This window comes from Bos mutus, chromosome 17 (assembly GCF_027580195.1).
Source record: "Bos mutus isolate GX-2022 chromosome 17, NWIPB_WYAK_1.1, whole genome shotgun sequence".
Taxonomy (NCBI): domain Eukaryota; kingdom Metazoa; phylum Chordata; class Mammalia; order Artiodactyla; family Bovidae; genus Bos; species Bos mutus.
The window spans coordinates 52270904-52286775 of record NC_091633.1 but is presented as its reverse complement, the minus strand read 5'-3'; positions in this window follow the sequence as shown (position 1 = coordinate 52286775).

The following is a 15872-nucleotide window of genomic DNA, read 5'->3' as shown; positions in this document are numbered from 1 at the left end:
CTTAGTTCCATTAAGTGATCCAGCTTTTTTCATTACCTTTTTTTGGAAAAAGTAAGCATCAGTAAACTGTTTATTTTATTATTGTTATTATTGTTTTTATTGCTCTTGCTAGTTCTAATAGTTCAGTTCCCACAGTAAAATTGAAACATGAAGTGAAATTTTATTTCAGGACTGGGAAGTATCTTTCACAGACGATGATTTAAAGAAATAGGAGTAGAATCCGTTTTTAACTCCCAGGCTCCTACTATTGCAGGGTGTCACACTGGCCTGTTCTTGAGAATACTTCTAAAGTATTATCATCTACTTATAATCAAGGTAAACAATGAATTTTATTCCATCCTTGTAATATGAGAGGTGTCCCAAGGAAATAGAATCTTGTCCTTTAAATGGATAACTGTATATTTTAATTTAACAGCATAAGGTATTCACGGACAAAGACAATTATGTCGGTGTCCCTCCTAGGGTAGTAATAAATATAATTGATTAATCCTGAAACTCTTCCATTCAAATCTTCCCCTCTTCTCTAACAATACTTGAACATTTTTATTTTTTGCAATGTTTTTTTTCTATAACTCTTCACTCTTAGCTTTTGTCTCTAGAGCATGATCTCATATTTTTGCTTTTATTTTTAGTATAGGAACATTTATAAAATTACAGTTTTTTACTGCAATTCTGTTTTAGTTGTTGCGTGACAAACGGCAAATTCTTTATTTATTGTGCTGTTATGTCTCTGTGTGGAATGCCTTGGTAAGGGACATTGGTGTTATGACTGTTCTCGTTTATGACCAAGCTTCTATTAATGTTATTTCTATGAATACACTATCTTGATTGTACTCTCCAGAAAATTTTACTGTCAGTGAAAATAAAAGGAAAATTAAAGTAAAGCTAAAGAACTGTCCATAAATCAGAGTCCTGTTCCTACATATACATTCAAAAGTTTTGCAAGAAGCATACCTTTCATAAGAGCGTATTTCAGTGTTGGGTTTTGAATAGTAGAGTGGGAACATTCAATTGGCTTGGCAAACAAGAAAAACTACAATGGAAAAGGAATGAATTTGAGATCTGTAATGGGAATGAAAGTAGTCTACCATATTTCCAGCTGATTAAAGAATTTAAATGCATTTGAAGTATAAATAAAAAAATAATAATCAATAGTAACTGCTTGAACACTTTTCAAATTATTTCTCAGAGCATATTGTGTTACACTGTGTCAGGGAAAAAAGTCTATACCCTTAGAGTGTTTCCAAGAGGTGAAAATTTTATCTCCCTTGGTTTACTAGTAGGGAAATAAAAGACTGGAAAAGTTAAATAACCTTAAAATGGCTGAAACTCAGGTATTTAAATTCTCAAATGAGTACCACATCATATAGATATGTTATATCTTTCAAAAGGCACATCTTCCTTTGTAGAAAGGATTGCAATTACAAGTGAAATTTCAGTTTATTTTTCAGCAGGTTATACATATAAATGCTAACCACACTGAAATACATTTTGCTTTTCAACTTCATTTCTTTTCAGTACATATTATCATTAAGAAAAAGACTTTTATAATTTCACTGTTCTTAATTTAAAGCATCAACAGTAATTTAAGAAACAAAGCTGGAAATCAATGTTTGGATGATGTAAAATAAATAAAATGCACTATTGTATTAAATAGAAGACCTTTGTCTATTGTCTATACAGTGAGCATTTCATCTCAAATTCCTTGCTTCTCCAGTCTCCCTCACTTCTTATTACTTCCCATGCCACAGGTTAAGGATATTAGTGCAAAATTTTCACTTTTCACAGATAATTTCTCAGTGAAGGCTGGAATATCTGCTCCATCATAGCAACTTATCTCATCAGATTTATATTTCCTCTCTTTTGATATCATGCCCTTCCTCTGTTTGAAACAACTAAAAAGCACTTAAGGAGATTTCTTTTTCCATTCCTTACTGGATTTCACCTTACTTGATTCCTTTAAATGTTGACTTTACTCGATTCCTCTCAATGTTCTTCAATCATAATCATCCATCAAGACAATTTTCTTCCAAAAGTGTAATTTGACAGTGAATCTATTCCTTTTTAAATGCTTGTTTATAGGGTGATTAACAAATCCTTCTTTTAATAAAATGCCTATTTATAGGGTGGATTAGTATTGACTTTCATCAAATTCTTACAAGTTCTTAAAACAGTTATTCATTTATCATTTCTTTCTTTCTTGGTACTTAGCAGATGGGGCTTATAACTGTGTTAATCATTTAAATTCTTGTTCATTCCATCACACTTATATCAAATTTGCCACCTACCAATAGATAACAATTAAGGTAAAAGATGAGTTAGTTATACCATCTTTGGAGTCACAAAAGAAGTGTGATTTATGAAAATCAGCTTAGCTTCATTGTTTCATCCATTTGATACCAGCTAAGGTCAGAAAATATTCAAAACTGAGTTTGAATTACTGACACATTAAAATTCAGGGAAAAGTGGATCTATGTGAAATTTAGTTCTGTGGATGAAAAATGGATTGCCTGACATAGCAACTTGCAATCCTGCAGGAGCTCACAGAACTGATCCAAAACAATTCAGTCAATTTGCCAAATTACTGAAAAGTTTTGATGTTTCTGTTCCAATTCAATATATCTTGATAACATATCATCACAGTATTGAAGATTAAGGATACACTGAATAGGCAATAAATATCACTATGTAAAATTAAAGCCAAACCATGTGAAAGTCTTAAAGACTTGTGTTGAATATTAAAGGGAAAAAACAGTGCAAGAACTTTTCTTTTAAAAATGCCTGTATATTGACTTCCTTCATTGCAAGTTAAATTCATAAAACAAAGCTATCTTATATTTCTAAGCTGTCTTATATATTGTGAAAGTGTAAGGTGCCAAACTGATTGTGATAATTTTAATATGGTAAGTGAAGTGTTTGTAGCTCAGTCATGCACTGTAGAAGGAACTGGCAACCCACTCCAGTGTTATTGCCTGGAGAATCCCAGGGACGGGGGACCCTGGTGGGCTGGCGTCTATGGGGTCACACAGAGTCGGACACGACTGAAGCGACTTAGCAGCAGCAGCAGCAGCAGCAGTGTGTCTCTTTAAGATCCCATGTACTGTAGCCTGCCAGGCTCCTTTGTCCATGGGATTCTCCAGGCAAGAATGCTGGTGGAGTTGGGTGCCATTTCCTTCTCCAGGGGATCTTCCCAACCCAGGGATCAAACCTGGGTCTCCTGCATAGGCAGGAAGATTCTTTACCACTGAGCCACCAGGGAAGTCCCTTTAATATATTAGGATGTCTCTAACATGTGAATGTTGGAAATAATCCTATATGGCTACGTAACATTTTAGTAAATTAGGACCACTGAAGAGTCACGTCACTCTGTTTAGTTTCTAGAACAAGCAGTAAGTAACTTTTTGGAAATAATTGAATGATACCTAAAGTTAATATTACATTGCAATTGAAAAAAAAATGCCCAATTGTGGTTTCATTCTTCATCTGTGTAACTGTAGTCATACAGTCAAGTAGATATATTTGTATACCAGAAATAATAAGACCTTTAATATAATGTAAACCAAAAAATAATTAACAGGTAGGCACCATACAATAGATCTGAAAGTGAGAGTCTATAGTTCTCATTAATTTGTATTTTTATTATAAGATAGCTTATACAAGTTGTGGAGCTGTTAAAATAATTTTATGAGGCACTGACATTGCAAAAATTGCCACCAAAATTTACATACTTCCTGACTTTTAAAACCGCAAAACACATTCTACCCTGACACTTTAAAATAATAGTTTTCTATTTCCTTTTATGACTTCTGCAAGTTGCTCTTTATTCTTGTTTGCTTTTTCAGATTTTATCTCTTCAATTTATTTATTTTATGCTTCTCCTCCTTGATAATTTATCCTACTGTCCACATTTTATAGCAATCTTCTCCAAATTTTTGCATGCATATAGTTCTTTATATAACCACCCAGATTTTATCAATTTTTTTTATGTCTTTCTTTGTTATTGATATAATAGGAATCATATTTTTGAGGTATGAAGCTAATACCTTTTCATTCTCAATAAACCTTGCTCCTCTGATTCACTAGTTTAATAGCAGGGTAAATTCAAATGATTAACAAAGGGGTCATTTTATTTGCTCTATGTTTTAAATTAAAACTTTTTGAGTGCTTACAGACAAACTAGTGTAGAAAACTTTACTTTCATTGAGGGAGGAAATATTTTATTCCTAAATATGAAACACTTCTGTTTACGTACTGAGGGTTAGGCTAGAAAGGTAAGCTTGGAGTTTTACTAAGTTAAGTGCAAGAAAATGAATAGTAAGTAAGAAAGGGCCATAACCATAGAAAAGGAAGATAACAAGCAATTGAGAGCATAAAGCCCTAGAGATGAATAACGTGAGAAGGGTAAAATAGCAGATGCTTGTGTCTTTATTCCCACCTCCAGTGATCTTCAGAAAAAGCTGTACAACAAAGGAGTACCTTTGGGTCCTGTTTGGGGAAGGTGTTTTCCCTTTCCCTGACCCACCCTGTGCAGGAGTGCAGACTTGGAAGGAAGAGGTGCAGGTGTGCCTCTGGGCATCGTTTCTCCTCCTCACTGCCTCTGGGTGAACTATAGGATATTCAGACTTTCTTTCTTATCCAAAATGGGGGAGAAGCTGATGTTATAAACTGTATTTACCTCTCAAAGTACTTTTATCTAAATGAACGAAACTGTTCTAAAATCCTCAGGTGCATTCCTGTTTTATTAAATGGTACATTCTGCAGTTGAAAACAGCTAACCACAAAATATTCTAGGCAGAAAAAGCACAGATTTTCTCTTTGGAAGAAGACCTTTGTGTTAGGTTCCAAATCATCTATACAACTTGCAGTAAATCCTATTCAATCCAAAAGTGGCATTAAGAATGTTTCAAAAATTCTCACCAGAAAAATATTTTCCAGTCTCTGCCTTGCGATCTGTATCTTTTCTGCAAACCTATGCCTGGTGGCTGTCAGTGTGGATTTTGTGAACTTCTGCTAGAGATTTTAGTAACTGCCAAAAATGTAGACTGCCAAATATATGACAAGGCTACATGGCAATGAGGAAAGTACCAAAAATCTACAAAGTCCCAACGACGACACCTGACTCATTTCCTCACTGCTTTTTCTCTCTTCCCTTTCTTCTTACTTTCTCCTTGGGTGGCATCTGAGTACACAGGCACTATGTAAACCATTCTTTAATTCAACAAATGTTTATTGTGCACTTTGTATCAGACACCGATCCAGGTGTTCGTTGAACAAAACAGACAACAAAGACGTGAAAATCACTACACACCTATTCAGATGAGATCAGATGAGTTGCTCAGTTGTGTCCGACTCTTTGTGACCCCATGAATCGCAGCACGCCAGGCCTCCCTGTCCATCACCAACTCCCGGAGTTCACTCAGACTCACGTCCATTGAGTCAGTGATGCCATCCAGCCATCTCATCCTCTGTCGTCCCCTTCTCCTCTTGCCCCCAATCCCTCCCAGCATCAGAGTCTTTTCCAGTGAGTCAACTCTTCGCATGAGGTGGCCAAAATACTAGAGTTTCAGCTTTAGCATCATTCCTTCCAAAGAAATCCCAGGGCTGATCTCCTTCAGAATGGACTGGTTGGATCTCCTTGCAGTCCAAGGGACTCTCAAGAGTCTTCTCCAACACCACAGTTCAAAAGCATCAATTCTTCGGTGCTCAGCCTTCTTCACAGTCCAACTCTCACATCCATACATGACCACAGGAAAAACCATAGCCTTGACTAGACAAACCTTTGTTGGCAAGGTAATGTCTCTGCTTTTGAATATGCTATCTAGGTTGGTCATAACTTTCCTTCCAAGGACTAAGCGTCCTTTAATTTCATGGCTGCAGTCACCATCTTCAGTGATTTTGGAGCCCAGAAAAATAAAGTCTGACACTGTTTCCACTGTTTCCCATCTATTTCCCATGAAGTGATGGGACCAGATGCCATGATCTTTGTTTTCTGAATGTTGAGCTTTAAGCCAACTTTTTCACTCTCCTCTTTCACTTTTATCAAGAGGCTTTTGAGTTCCTCTTCACTTTCTGCCATAAGGGTGGTGTCATCTGCATATCTGAGGTTATTGATAGTTCTCCCGGCAATCTTGATTCCAGCTTGTGTTTCTTCCAGTCCAGCGTTTCTCATGATGTATTCTGCATATAAGTTAAATAAACAGGATGACAATATACAGCCTTGACAAACTCCTTTTCCTATTTGGAACCAGTCTGTTGTTCCATGTCCAGTTCTAACTGTTGCTTCCTGACCTGCATACAGATTTCTCAAGAGGCAGGTCAGGTGGTCTGGTATTCCCATCTCTTTCAGAATTTTCCAGTTGATTGTGATCCACATAGTCAAAGGCTTTGGCATAGTCAATAAAGCAGAAATAGATATTTTTCTGGGACTCTCTTGCTTTTTCCATAATCCAGTGGATGTTGGCAATTTGATCTCTGGTTCCTCTGCCTTTTCTAACACCAGCTTGAACATCTGGAAGTTCACGGTTCACATATTGCTGAAGCCTGGCTTAGAAAATTTTGAGCATTAATTTACTAGCGTTTGAGATGAGTTCAATTGTGTGGTAGTTTGAGCATTCTTTGGCATTGCCTTTCTTTGGAATTGGAATGAAAACTGACCTTTTCCAGTCCTGTGGCCACTGCTGAGTTTTCCAAATTTGCTGGCATATTGAGTGCAGCACTTTCACAGCATCATCTTCCAGGATTTGGAATAGCTCAACCGGAATTCTATCACCTCCACTAGCTTTGTTCGTAGTGATGCTTTCTAAGGCCCACTTAACTTCACATTCCAGGATGTCTGGCTCTAGGTCAGTGATCACACCATCGTGATTATCTGGGTCGGGAAGATCTTTTTTGTACAGTTCTTCTGTGTATTCTTGCCATGTCTTCTTAATATCTTCTGCTTCTTTTAGGTCCATACCATTTCTGTCCTTTATCCAGCCCATCTTTGCATGAAATGTTCCTTTGGTATCTCTGAGTGGCCAAAATCTGGAACACTGACAATACCAAATGCTGACACAGAGATGGAGCTACAGAAATTCCCATGTATTGCTGATGAGAATGCAAAGTGGCACTTTGCAAGAGAATATGGAGTTTCTCACAAAACTAAACATACTCTTACCACAGTGTGTTCGTCACTAGTTGTCCCCAACTCTTATGTGACCCCATGGACTGTAGCCCACGAGGCTCCTGTGTCCATGGAATTCTCCTGGAAATACTAGAGAGTGTAGCTATTCCCTTCTCCAGGATATCTTCCCAACCTAAGGACCAAACCTAGGTCTCCTGGACTGCAGGCAGATTCTTACTGTCTGAGCCACCAGGGAAGCCCATGATCTACCAATTGTGCTCCTTGGTATTTACTCAAAGAAGCTGAAAACTTACGTCCACACAAAAGCCTACCCCAGATGTTTATGGATGTTTTTTGTAATTGCCAAAACTTAGAAGCAACCAACATGCCCCTCAGTATGTGAACAGAAAAATAAACTATGGTGCATCCAGGAAATGGAATATTATTCAGTGCTAGAAAGAAATGAGCTACCAAGTCATGAAAAGATGTGGAGGAAACTTAAATGTGTATTAAGTGAAAGAAGACAATCTGAAAAGGCCACGTACTGCATGACACCTAACTATATGACATTCTGAAAAAGACAAATATATGAAGACAGTGAAAAGTCAGTGGTTGCCAGAGGTCTAGTAGCAGAAATGAATAAGCAGAACACAGAGAATTTTTAGGCAGGAAAAATATTCTGTATAATACTATAAAGATGGATATATGCCATTATACATTTTTCCAAACCCACAGAACGTACAATACCAAGAGTGATGCATAATGTAAACCTTGGACTTTGGGTGATTATAGTATGTCAGTGTAGGTTCATCAATTGTTACAGATGTACCATCTGAGGGATGGTGTTAACGGGGGAGTTTCTGCATGTGTGGGTTCACAGGGTGTACAGAAAATCTCTGTACCTTTCTCTAAGTTGTGCTATTGACCAGAAACTGGTCTAAACTAACAAAGTATAAAAGAGGGAGAGAGAGGGGTAAATGGCAAAGCCAGCAGAGAGAAAGCCCCAGACTCTAACTGTCATGACAGAAAGACCATACACAGCACCAGAGCAGACAGACACTTCATATCAGGTATAATTTTCAACAGGACAGAGAACAGAATAGAGGCCCTGCTTTGTTAACCAACACACCTCCAGCCCCCAAACAGCAGCTGGCCTCTGATATATTCTCAACAAATACTTGTAGAATGCAAAGATGACTGTATGCTTCTCCTTGAACCTGAATGCTAGTCAGAGAGAAGGACTGAAAAAATATTACTACCATTAAATATTCAGTTATGACCCAAGCATACTAAGATATGTTCTGCATGACCCAAGAAACTAAGATAGTGGTAATAAAATAAAATTCAGTGTTTTCCCCTAACAGCATGAATTGGAAATCAAGAAAAACTGAGACCAAATATAATTGTTTAGGTCTCTTTTTCACTTTTTTAAAGGAACATTTAGGTATTTTGGAATATTTTGTCCTTATATTTGGGCATTTGTGTCTGGACTGGATGTTGCAGTCTATATCTCAAAGCTGATGCTCCAAAGCCACTCTTATCTGGCAACATGCTTTCAATAAGTCACATGATCAGTGAAAAATCTGGTTTCCACACTTATACTACAATGTTAATAAATACAATAGTAATAGCACAATTGCCTCAAGTGAAGAAAATAATAAAACCTTTAAATTAGAAGAGGAAAACACAGAGAATTTATAATACGAACCATCTGTTTTCTTGTGTCGGTTTTCTATAGAAGAGCTCATTAGTTTTGGTGCAGAAAGGGGGGATTAAATAATGTTTCTTTGCCATCTGAGATTTCACTATTTGGCTTGAAAGAAAAAAATAATTTTATATAAAGAAAAGAAACTATGATTCACAACACTGTCAGTGGAGAGGGCTAACAGTTGCAAAATACAAACTCAAAATGAGTAAGTTCTCAAATGTAGTGAGTTTCTTCCCACTTAATACAATCTAAAGTGAAGGTCATTTGAAGACCAGCATCATGAGGACTCTACTATCATTTACCCATCATTTCCAAGTTTACCTTGAGAGGGAGCTCCTTTCCAGACAGACAGGGGAAATGGTCATGGAGTAATACAACTAGGAGATCACCAGAAACCAAGCCTGGAACTGTCCTAATTGTGTGCTGGTAGCGCACTAGCTAGAAAGAGTCACGTGACCCCAAAGGGAGGCTATGAAATGCTGCCTGCTATATTCTGTCAGCAGCACAGTCTCTACCACGCAATCTTCAGGAATGCCTGCACTCTCACAATGTCACGAGTCATCCACATAATTTCTACAGTCATTTTCAGCTCACTATTGGAATTCTCACATTAGAATCTCAGTGACTTGACACAGAAAGTGTGTATTTTTGTTTTCAATCATTTTTTGTGTTTCCAGAGACCGGTATAGTCTTTGACCTGTCAAAGGTACTCAATCTATGAATAATTAAAATTAAGAAAAAAAATTTTTTAATGTTAAAAAAAACACTTAAATCCTTCACAGTAATCTTTTGTGGCTGGTAAGGTTGGTAGAAGATACAGTGGTGATGGGAAGACTGGTAGATACTGTTATCAGAATCAACCCATTTTATAAAATAAATATGACTATTTTTCCCAAATCCTGATAGATATCAAGAAAGTGCTTTCTAGGGTAGGGAGAGATGAGGGTGGAGACTGCATGCAAAGTAGAGAGATAGAATCCTTTATGGTAAAGAAATGTTCTTTATCTGGATTGGGGGTGGTCCATTACAATTGTCAAAATTCACCAAACTTACACTTAACATCACTGAACTACACTTAACATCTGTGCATTTTAATATTTGTAAATTATATCTCAATAAAATGAGAAAAATCACAATTCAATGATGCTGGAAAGCAAAAATGGAGAAGAATATGAAGACTTCTCACTGAATCAAATCAAATCTTCTCTAATTCAACAGGAAGTTAGTTCAGAGAAAGTCCTCAGCAGGATATTCTAGACCACACAGCATTAGGAGTGACTCAGTTCTATGACCTAGCTACTTGTCTTCCTGTTACAACTTTAGGTTTCTTAGAGAAGATAACAGCTAATGGTACCTAATCATTTTCATTTTACACCATCGGGTGTGACAAGAGAAGCACTGAAGAAACCACCATGAATGCTGAAGACCAAATTTCAGTTAATGAGCTTTCCATACACAGGGAAAATAACTTATGATTTTATTTAGTTTTAACAGAAACACAAATTGTGACATAGGAGAGCAATCTGTGTGCATTGTCAAGATAGCAACATTATGTGAGAGTAAATATACACCCTCTCCCCTTGCAAATATATTGTGATTGTACTTATATTGGGCTGTACCCCCATCGTGCTTGCCCAGCATTAAGACCAAAGAATAGTTTAATGGATGGGGGAGCTTAAGCATCTGAAGCAAGGTCCTGAAACTGAGGATATACAGAGAGCAAAAGAATGGCCATCTTAGGTGGCCTGATCATACACTCCACATTTACACACCCTGTAAGACCCTTATAATCTTGGTCTGCACCTTTTCAGCAATATTCCTGGGCTGAGGTATGTAGAGGGGCACTGCAATCAGATACCACAAATACAATACAGCCAGTAGCAGCCAAAGAGTATCAAGAGAAAGACATCAAGTATGTCATCTATCAGGATGAGGGCAAATTTTGAAGCCAAGTGTTTACCAGGTCAGTGGAGACGGAGTCAATGATGGTAGCATTTTATCCAATTATGTAATGAAGGTAAGGCCACCTCTGTTTTTTACAAACCCAGAGCCACCCTCACAGGGAGGAAACATTCTGTTGGCCTAGCCAGGAGTCAGAAGTCACAAGTACAGTCTCTGCTGCTGCTGCTAAGTCACGTCAGTCATGTCCTACTCTGTGCGACCCCATAGACAGCAGCCCACTAGGCTCCTGTCCCTGGGATTCTCCAGGCAAGAACACTGGAGTGGGTTGCCATTTCCTTCTCCAGTGCATGAAAGTGAAAAGTGAAAGTGAAGTTGTTCAGTCATGTCTGACTCTTTGCGAGCCCATGGACTGTAGCTTACCAGGTTCCTCAGTCCATGGGATTTCCCAGGGAAGAGTACTGGAGTGGGGTGCCATTGCCTTCTCTGACAGGTCTTTACCCTATCCTATATTGAGTGCCATTAGGGGTGTACCCATTAGGTCTCTCCAAACAAGAAACAATTAACTCACTACTTGGACTTGTGTGTCCAGAAGTCACCTTATTCCACTCAACACAGCAGAGTTCAGGGGTATTCATGAGCAGTCAGTTGTATAGTAATGTGTACTGATGAGGGTCCATCTGATGTACTGTTGTGTGCAAGTGGAAGATGGAGAGAATCTTCTCATGGTCAGGTGTTCCCATTAGCCAGGCTGACTTTTCATGGACATCCAGAGGAGGATAACAACAGTATCTCACTGTAGACCCAGCAATTAGACTCATTTTGCAGTGAGGCCATGGTTGCTTCCCAGTCCTCAAACAGATTTCCTCCATTCAGGCTAAGGATAAAGTACAAGACATCTAACAACAACGCAGAGGAGATGATGGCAATCAGCAAAATACTAGCAGTAACCACATTCTGAGGTAATACCATACCCATCTGTGGGTTTTGTCCTGGTCTACAAAAGAGCTCAGAAAACTCAAGGTTTTAGTAAGATAGGAATGTGTCTGAAATTACATCCATAATGACCACCTAGTTTTAATCTTGAATGTCTGAACCACAGCTACTCCATTTTGACTTTCAAATGTATTCCCCTCCTCAATGGCCAAAGTAGATGTACAAGGCATGTTTGATAGAACACATTACAGGCCACTCTGCTCAGTAAAGTTTAAGTTAAACCATATATAAACCAGAATGACTTCCCCATACCTCCATACGTGAAGATTTTTCCATCATTTCCCCTTTTGATTGCAAATCTTTCAAAACACCAAAGTATACATCCCTTGAAACCAGGGTGAATGTTGCCAGCCCTGTGTCTAGATCATGTCCCTTGATCCTATGCCTCCTTTGTATTAATATTTGGCTAGTTATCTACACTGGGGGAACACTGATCAGATACTGTGAGGAAGCACAGAGGAATGTTAATGAGAAAAGCATTACAGGCTATACATTTTATCACTTATAATAATATGTTATCACATTTTATCATATCAAACTGTTACACAAACATTGTACATGTCCTTTCAGTGGCAGAGTTAAAGCAAGCAGTGATATATCATGAGTAATTATACTCTGTGACAACCTCACTAGATAATTTTCTTTCCATCCTGAACATCGGGGAAAAAGTATGGCTAACACAAAAACATTCATAAATACAATTAGCAGAACAAATTCTGCTAATTCTCAATTAGCAGAACTAGAATTTAATATCCACCAAATCAACTATTTTTCTCTTTAAAATTACCCTCATCTTCCCCAAACAAAGCCAAATCAAAACAATTTGAAAAATAAGTTATTTTTGTTTGTAAAATACTCTGGTTAATTAACCGCATAGTATCCTCCAAACTGGCAGTGGTGCAACCTCAGACTAAACTCCTCTCAAGGACAGGAATGCCATGCCAAAGGCCTGCCATCAGGCTTCACCTCAGTGGATTTCTCTCTTCTAGAGGTCCCCAAAATATTGAAACTCCTGCACTGGCTAGGAGACACCCTTTCCCATTCACCTCATAAGACTGCTCAGAACTCAGAGTCTCCAATTCTGGAAGGACTGGGCAAGAGAAAAGAAAAATGTTTCAATTCTACCCACAGGTGTAGAATTGCCAAATTGCTGTACATCATAACTAACTAGAGGGGAAGGGCTTCCATATATCTTGAAAACACAGATCAAAATTGGTAATAATCTAGACAAAAACCATAAAAATTATACCATATTCATCAGTTCACTCAATAACCAATCCTTTGTTAACTTATTGTACACTCATCAGGTTTCCCCTTACATGTCTTTAATTTCTTATCCAGTTTAACAGTAGAATATGAAATTCATCAGGAACCTGAACTTATAAAAAACCCTTTCTATGGCTATTCTTAAAGATGAAGAACTTTTCCAAAAGCATCAGAGTATAACAATAACTGGCTATAAATAACAAATGACTTTAAAAGCCACATTTAAACACCTGGTTACAAGGTAATCAATAAAGAAATGATGACAATAACTAGAATTATGGTCAGTTTTAATCTTAACCATTAAAAACCTTAATCTATGGCAAAAACCAAGAAGCAAGTGATTGTGAACTCTTTGTCATATCAGAATTTCCAGTTTGGAAAACTTATGCTTTAGCCTTCCTCTCCTAAAAAGGCAAAGTTAGGTAAACTCAGACCCACCCAGCAATTAATGTTCCAACATTTTATCCTACTTGGAATTGTCGGGGAAGTGTTTAATTTCCTTGGTTCTGTCTTATCACAAGAAAAATTTGAAGCGTCAGACCAGCGTTACAGCCCTTGGACAACCAGTGTTACAGCTCTCGGATGGACCAGTGTTACTGCTCTGTGTTACAGCTCAGTTTTATTTAGAAAATAGCAGGGAAATACATCCTTGAGGCATGAGGGCATGCCAACCCAAAAGATGCGAAGAGAAGAGAGAAAGAGAAGAGAGACCCCCAGCCCTTTAGCTCCTCTTTTTATGTTTTTTTCCCCTCCCCCTGGGTCTGCCCTATGTAAATTGGGCTGGTCAGGAGTACTGTTTGTTTTATCTGAGGTCCTCACTCTGGTCCTTATACCCTCCTTTGTTCTATTTTTGTGGGCTTTTCCCTTCCTTGTCTTTTAGCCACCACCATTCTGGACTCCTTTTTCCTATGCTACCTATCTAACATTCCCCCTACATGTTTCTGGTGGTCCCTGAGTGTCCTACTCCCTTATTGGGAAGAGATATACTCACTAAATTGGGGGCCACCCTTGTGATGGGAAGCTTTTCAGCCCCTAGAGCCCTACAGCTTCTGGTTACTACTAAAGAACCCATTACACCCTCTCCAATAGAGAGGGGCCAAAAACTCTGGAAGGACAAAATTAACCACCAGGTGTGGGACCAGGGGACTCCTGGACAAGCCCACCAAGCTGAACCGATTGTCATTGTCCTCTGAGATCCCACTCGGTTTCCCAACGGGAAACAATATCCCCTCAGAAGAGAGGCTCGGGGGGACTACAGCCTTTAATAAATAAATTCCTTGCTTGCGGGCTATTGGTCCCCACCAATTCACCCTGTAACACCCAGATCCTTTCAGTAGAGAAAAAGGACAGAATCTGGCGAATGGTTCAAGTTCTCTGGATCTTAAATGAAGCTGTAGTCCCCATCCTTCCCACAGTACCCAATCCATATGTAATCTTGGGAGAAATCCCACCCAGTGCCAAGTGGTTTACAGTCTTGGATCTCAAAGATGCATTTTTTTTTTTTTTTTTGAATACCACTGGCTAAAGAATCCCAATACCTTTTTGCCTTTGAGTGGGAGGCCCCAGGAGAAAAACACCAACAGATGACTTGGACAGTATTACCTCAGGGGTTCAGAGATAGCCCCCACCTGTTTGGACAGGCCCTTAGCTGGGATCTCCTAGATCTGGACCTGGGACCTAATGGAAAAATATTACAATACACAGATGACCTACTAATCTGCTCTCCAGATGAGAAAAATGCTCAACAATATGCAATTCAGGTTCTAAACTTTTTTGCAGAGAGGGGATATAAAGTCTCCCATGCTAAGGCAGAGATGGTCAAGACAAAGATCATTTACCTGGGAGTTCAGATTACACACGGGGCTAGGAGGCTGTCCTCTGATCATGTACAAGGAATCCTCCAGTTGCCCTCCCCCATGACTCTAAAACAATTGCGAGATTTCCTGGGGCTAACCCAGTTTTGTAGAATCTGGATAACCAACTATGGTCTAATTGCCCATCTTAAAGGGACAGGATGATTCAATCCCACTGATGTGGGGAACTCCTCAAAAGAAGGCAGAGGCTACACTAAAACAAGGCTTACCTCAGGCATCTGCCTTGAGATTGCCAAACCCAGAAAAAGCATTCCAACTTTATGTCCACGAAAGAGAGGGAATAGCTGTGGGAGTGTTAACTCAAAGGTTGGGATCTGAGCCCCAGCCCGTAGCTTACTTATCCAAGAGGCTCAACCCAATTGCCCAAGGCTGGCCCCACTGCCTTCGAAATCTTGCAACTATTGCAATCCTGATAGAAGATGCTTTAAAACTCTCCTTTGGGGGCAAACTAACTATTTTTACCAGCCACCAAGTGAAAAACCTCCTAAATGGGAGAAGCCATTATGGATGTCTGATCAAAGAATCCTCAGATATCAAGTAGTGCTGATGGAAAATTCAGGCCTCACTATATCCTCTTGTGAGATTTTAACCCAGCCACCCTCCTGCCTACCCCCGAGGGCTTTCTCCCCTTTCACTCTTGCCTTGGACCACTGGGCAAAACCCCGAGAAGGATTGTTGGAAGATCCTCTGACCAGTCCTGAGGAAATCTGGTACACTGAGGTAAGCAGCTTTATCTTTCATGGAAACAGAAGAGCTGGATATGCATTAGTCTCTGATTTTGAGACCATAGAGGCTAAACCTCTGCCACCAGGTCAACAAGCTACGACATGCGGTGTCAGTTCAATAAGGATATATAAAACTACAGCTGACCACAGAAAATATCACTCATCCTTAGATGGACACTGCTATAAGGACTCTGAGGCCTGAGACTCGCAAGAGGGGAGGCCCAATGCCCCTTGCAGCCCCAGGTCAGCAAGAAATAGCCAGAGAGACCTCGAAGCCCTTATTCCCAAAGAATTGGGACCCT